Consider the following 7,083-nt stretch of genomic DNA (forward strand, 5'->3'; position numbering starts at 1 on the left):
CTTTTATATGCAAAAGAATTTTTCAAGTTCGCTAGTCAAGTTTTGAAATTTATAAAGCAGACATAATAGAGCCTATTTCCATCAGTATAGTACCAGTAAATTGTTGATGGCCTTTTTAATATCTTCAAAGTTACACATATTTTTCTTTAAGAACTTCTTATTATGTAAATCAAATCAAGCTGATCAGACATGGTATTTTCAGCAACTAGTCAGCAAGGAGCAAAAACTACTGCCATGTAAATTTGTAAAATAGTAGAGGGAAGAGCCAAGCACTAAGAGAGCTGACATGTTCCTACTCTTATGCACTTTATTAAAGTTTGCTTAGCCACATTTAGTAGACTTAATGCAGCCAAAGGCAAGATCATATATCTAGAATCATGTACCTGGACTACAGATAGTACTCAAACACAAGGTTCCCTGGGGTTGGGATTTTGAAAATTATATGGGAGAGGAATAGAGTGAAGAAGCACTTTGTTGAGGACAACAGGATGTATATTTCTTGATTGTTATGGAAATAAACCCAGACTTTTAGCTGTTTTTACAGGCCTGATGTGACTACTACTGGAAAAACTGTCTCCGCTTTACAGAATAAGTCATGAAGATGAAAGGCAAATGTTACTATAAAAGGCAAAAGGGACACACTTCAGAGCTTGAAAAACAGGAAACCTAGCTATCAAAAATGAGATCTAATGGTGATGAAACTGATAGCTAGGTGTGGGCACACACAGTTTTGGAAAAGTAACTATAATTTTAAGTATGGTTTTGCTGCCTACTTTTTAGGCAGAGTGTTGAAGGAGAGACTGAAACAGAGCTGAGTACAAGACACCTGTGATCTGACATAGAGCAGCCCTGGAGAAACTACTGCAGCATGAGGATGACCAGATGGAAAAGTCCCAATACATGAGGGAAACATGCCGTATGAGTCACATGTCTGGTGTGGTAAGGACTCCAGACAAAGTGTCCACCCAGTGGGCATGAGGTTAGCCAGGTGAGGGACCCATGAGAATGCCCTAGTACGTGATGCAGGAAGGAAGCTCCCTGTTACATGTTACATGTTCCCTGTTATAGGAAGGATAGGAAAATGATCAAGAGGGCTCCAGAGGTGGGGTCTGGAAAGAGTAGCTAATGCTATTACTTAGCACAGCTCTTCCTATGGGTAGGAGGGAAGGTCCAGCAAAAGCTCTGAGAAACATTCTCTAGGTCTAGAAATTGCACAGTATGAAAACATCCTAAGCAAGGAAGAACTTCAAATTACGTTACTAACAAATACACAGAAATGTGTTCAATTTCTTCTGATTTCAAGTTAAAATTTAAGTTATGCTGTGGGTCTTCCCTAAAATGGAGTGAATTCCTGAATCTGGAACTAACAGAGTCTATCAAAGCATACCAAAACAAAAATAAATCATGACTTCCATACGGTCTAATCTGCAAACCAGGCTTAACCAGACAGGATGACTGGCATGTGAAACAAGTGAAATTTAAAACAGAAGAGCAGCATGGTTTGAATATTTTAAAATATGGACATTTGACTGTTTGCCAAGGCTTGTGAAAATTCTCTAATGCTTGTAAGTCTTTCAAACAAGCTTGTTGTTCTTCAGCAATAATGCTAACAATGGTTAGCAATGACGTTTCCTGCCTGCAATATGCTAAGTGGTACAATGATGTTCATACATTGTCAAGTCCTAAGATTTAATTAATCCCTTTATTCCTTTTTAAATAAGAAATGTTTTCTCATCTCTAAAGTGAAGTTAAAAAAAAAAATCCAAAAAAAATTTAATCCAAACCGTGGTTTTGAACAGTTGAAGATTTTATATCTGATATGATTCATTCTTGCAAAGTCAAAGATTTAATCCTGTTCAGCCATTTCACATTGTCCATACAAAATACCAAAATTCTCCTTAAAAGGAAGACACAGCTACATGTCAAGATTTTTCTGTCTTGGTTTTGCATGTAGGTTTCAAGCTTGATCACTCCAGGAACAAATAGCAGTTAGTGTAGGAAGTCATTTTCATGTTTAGTGCCAAAATTTTGTTAGTTTGCACTGGCAGTGACACTAAGCCAGCCCCATAGCTTCTCACTGTCTTTTCTTTCTCTGGTCTAAAAAAATAAAAACAAAAAGGAACAAAAAGTACTTCTGTTTTCTAATACCTCCAGAATCAGACTTTTCTGGCCTAAGTTAAGTTTCAAGAGGAGGACTTGCTCCTTAGCATCACATAGCTATGAAAACTCTCACTGGCTGAGGGAAGACACACATTCCATTAGTGCTGCTTCAGCTCTCTGCTTTTTCCTCTATTTGGCTGGAGGAGCAATATCCTGCATTACAATGTTTTTCACTCACACTGCCCCTGCTCTTTACAACACTATACAGTCTCTGCAGGCTGAGAAACCTGGAGAAGGGTTTAGAATTGTCCTAATTCTGTATTTATTGCAAGGTGACCTAGATCTCTTGCACCTTGCTTGTTACCTTGACAAAGTTACTAGGAGTTACTCATCCAAGTAGTAATCTAGCATTGCTGCTCACCTCTGGCTGCAGTTTCAGCAAATGCTGTCTGCTAGCACCTGAAATTGCTGCAGTGACTCCCATGCCGCCAGAACATTCTCATTTCACAGTAACTCTCCCAAGTACTGGCTTTAGCAACAGCAGCCTGTGCTAAAAACACATCAGCAGCTCTGCCATCCAAAAACTGCCGTTAAGAAACAACATTCCAGATGTCCACAGTAAGTCAGCAAACAGTGTGGCCCAGCAGCAGGGCAGCAAATTGCTTTGGTTTTCTAAATTCTCATGAGTATGTCATTGAGGGTGGAGCAAAATATTAAGCAAGACCCCTCCTACTGAAAACAGCAGGAAATTACTGAAAAATACCTGGACCCTTCCAGTGTGAGAGAAAGAGACCAAAATATTTAAGCATTTTCAGCATTCCTGTGTACCTCTTGTATATTTTAATTTTGCCTTGGTTTTTATTTCAAGGCCTTCAAGCATTTTATAGTAACCAAAGATAAAGGAAGAGAAGTTGCTATTCCAGTTTTACAGACAGGGCAACTGATACATGGAAAGGCCAAAATGGATTGAAAACCACCATACAGTAAGTGTAAGGTGCAGGGCAGGAAATGACAAAACACAGATGACACTTGCCAATGTAGTAACTGCTAAAGTCACAGCTCCCCTCAGCAATATATCCCCATAGTGCAGGTTACTCCAAGATGTTAGATGTTCAAGGCTAGACACACCTTCCATTTGGTTTAAATTAAAAATATTCAATTTTAAGGTAAAACTTTAGTATGTGAACCAGCTTCAGAGTCCAGACCAACAAGAAGAACAGAAGTCTGACAAACCCAACCTTCAAGGCAAAGACAGCCAAAAGGCTCTATGTATACCATTGTCTAGGGAAGAAAAGTCATGCCAGGCAGTCATCTCAAGATTGCATTAATCTCTGCTGTGCTGAGTGGGGTGAGCTCCAAATTGCCCCTATACTGTTCCATTCTTTTCCACAACCTCATTAATGTTTACATTAATGTTGTTTTCCTGGATGAGGTTTGTGTGCTAGTTTATTTTGTAACACTTCTTTCTTTCAAGAAGGATACTGGACCACTGGAGTAGATGGCTTGGTAAGAGAGGGCAGTCTTCAAGAATTAAAGGAAAAAGATAAAGAAACATCAGTTGGAGTGGTTTAAACACAGTCAATCTTGTGAGGGCGCAGGGTGAGAATCAAATGAAAGGGTCCTGTTTTATACAGCAAATATCATCAACCCAAACAGCAGAGAAAAATCCCAGGGCATGTTGGTGAGACAGTTTCTACACTTCTCCTTTGCTCTTGGCTGCAGATGATGCATGGGTTGAGGGAAGTGGTTCTGCTCTTGCAAACTTCTTTCCTTGGCTGAGATGGGGCCCTCTCCACCAGTGTTCAGGTTTCTCAGTCATGCCCTTCCCAACCCGTGCCACCTTCCAGGTCTCTGATCCTTTATGCTCTGAATAGCCATTTTACTCTTAGCCCAGTGCTCCTCCTGAATGACCTCTGCTCTGCAAACTCTCAAAGATAAAATTTCTTTCACTAATACTGTATTGGAAGATGGTTTTATGTGTTTCTCAGATTGCTTAATTATTCTCCGTGCAAAATAAAGTTACAAGATATCTGTACATCTATTTCCCCCCATCTCTGAGAAGATGATAATTTTAGATTACCCCTTGCTCCTTGTAATGCAAGCACCATTACATCTACAGAGATCAGTGGAACTCAGCCTGTGTAATGTGATTTAGAGGCATGTTTACTCTTCTCCCACTAGACTTAAAAACACAAAGTGCTCTATTTGTCTCCTTCTAAACTGACTTACACAAACTACCCAAAATAATTCTCCTGAACTGAATGTGCTTAATGTCCTATGCGGTCACAGAGACGTTTTATTCTTTAAGCAGTTGTCACATACTATATGCATACTAAAAAAAAATTTCATGTTTACAATTAAATAGGTTTTAAAGATGAATGCTAAAAACTCCTGGCGTGGACCTTTCCCTGGCATGCAAGATTGCTCTTGCATAGGTCACAGACTGCTGGAAACAAATGTTTTTTATTTAGCCAGGATATGTATTATATCCTTATATGAAGATATAATATAAAGTTTAGACACGTTCATAGAGCTTCCATGATAAACCATACATTTTAAACCCCTCCATATTTCTTAGCTGTGGGAAAAGATGGGTAGCAGTCTGTTCTGCTTCTCAGTGCTATTCTCCCCTTCCTCCTACACCCAGTCTCCCTGGGGCTCACATTTTTAATCTGTAGCCAAAAAGAAGTCTGGCAGCAGGGCAGCAGTTATCAGTCAGAAAGGGACAGTCAGCAATTGTCAACAGACAGCCAGCAAAATTTACATCAGGCAGTGCAGTTGGTTGCAGTAAAGACAGCCTGCATTGTCAAAGTGCAAAGGAAAATAGTGAAAGCTGTTTAAGGGTTGTTTTCTGTTCTACTGAATCAGGAGTTTAATGATGTCAAAGATGAGCAGAGAAGCCCTGTGCATGCCTCAAGGCAGGAACAGGAGCTTTTTACCCTTTTCTTTTTGCTGGGAATTTGTTTCCTACTGGAAATAGGAGTGTCTATATCCCAGCACAGACCTACTGGCAACCTCAGCATGCAGTAATGACAGCATTTGGCAAAGGGCTCCAAATTAATTACAGCTACAAGTTTCGCCTTTGCCTGAAGTTGACATTCAGCCTCTTTCTGTAAGTAGTGTGAGCAAAGATACTATTGGGGAATAATAGGCGTAGTGATAGGAAATCTGAGTTTTGCTCCTTTCCCTCAGTCTCTTGCTTGCAAAGATACTTTATTGCAGCTGCTAAGAAAGGGCCTGAAGCCATGTCACCTGCAGCAATGTCAACCTCTCTGCTGAGTCTCTGGAACCAGCAGTGAACTGGTCTGTAGGTTCCCATACTCCTAAGGAAGCAAAGGTTCATCAGCAAACTGGAGTTCATGGCTTATAATACATGAACATAAGTATGAACCTAAAAAACCTTCTAAATAATCTACTGCATTCATCTCTTGATGGCTAGTTTGCAGTACTTTTGTGTACCTTATATCACTACTTAAATATTAATTTACTTTCATTTATATCTTTCCTGGATTTGCAACACCCATAATTTCTCATTGAAATCACAAATATTTAATCACAATTTTTATCTTTTGGGACAATTGTACTTCTAGATCATCAAGAACACAGATGTCAGAACTACCCAGCCTTGCAGCCCTTGTCAAAACAGTCTCTGTATTTACATCTCTGTAAATGCATTCTGGTTCAACACACTGGGGTGTGGCAAGGCCATCACCTTTTACCCAATTAGTAAACACAAGTGATCTGTGTGGCAAAGAGAAAAGGGTCTTGCTCTCATTATGCAAACTAATAAATTTCTTATAAACAAGTCTCTCAGGAGGGACCGGTTCTACCCCACTTACACCATTAGCTTTAGTAGAAGCCTTTCCATAAGCAACACAAGTTCAATCTAAACCTGCTTCTTAAATCCTCTTCATTTTCAAATTGCAGAGTATGCTTATGGAGAAGGAAGTACTCTTGTTTTCCCAAGATTGCATCAATGCCACTAATAGAAGTAAGCTGACCAAGATGAATGACACAGAGCAGCTAAGCTACGACCCTCTTCTACAGCAGAATGCTGTGCAATATTACGTTGCAGCTGGCCTTTGGTCTCAATACTACAGGCTCTGTTTTCCCCATTCTCCTGGCAGTGGTACCTTATTACAGCAGATATTTTACCCTGCTGCTTGTGTCATTCTCTGTTTCCTGATTAAGGCTAACACCAGTTTAAGGCTGTTTAAGTTGTTTAAGGTTAACACCAATTTTTATTTCCTAGTTAACCTCAAAGGAAATCTCAGCATAATCCTGACATTTTAGTGCTTCTCAGATCTCTTGTGCAACCTGGCCACCTGAGCATTCAAAAGAAGACATTGCCAAATTGCCAGCTTTCTTTTCAACACCATATGAAAAATGTGAAAGAGAGAAAAATCCCTGGCTTCTGCCAGGAAGGAGTCTGAAAAACAGGGTGGTCATCACCCAAAATCCTGTGGTTGCACTGAGCACTGGACACTCCTGTCGAGGATTGTGGCATTTGAAACAGAAATTCCACCTTCCCCCAGGAATGGGGGCTAAGTGCTTCACTTGACGTAACGCAGATAATAAACAGAACTGGAACTGAAGACTGTTCTGAATGCCTGGAACACCATGTAATAATTGATAATTTCCTGATATTTCTGTGACATTCAGCAATGCAGAATCTCTCATTACTAGGTTTCTTCACAGTAGCTATGATTGTTTCGAGGTCTATCCTGTAAAAGCAAAACCATCCCACCTATCCTCTGTAGCTTGTGCAGTGGTCATGTTACTGCTGGCTCCGTTAAAAATTAGCATTTTGCTCATGGCAGACAACACCAAATATTCCAGTAAGTAGCAATAATCAAAATCCATTAAGTCAATGGACCAGTTGTGGCTTGTTTTCCCTTCCTTTTTACTGCTCTGTTTTTCATTAGTAAGAAGGCAGATCTGTTCCACATAACTTTGTTATCATTTATCTGAAAGCTATCTGCT

This window comes from Cyanistes caeruleus, chromosome 2, assembly GCF_971803275.1.
Source record: "Cyanistes caeruleus chromosome 2, bCyaCae1.hap1.1, whole genome shotgun sequence".
In the NCBI taxonomy this organism is placed as follows: domain Eukaryota; kingdom Metazoa; phylum Chordata; class Aves; order Passeriformes; family Paridae; genus Cyanistes; species Cyanistes caeruleus.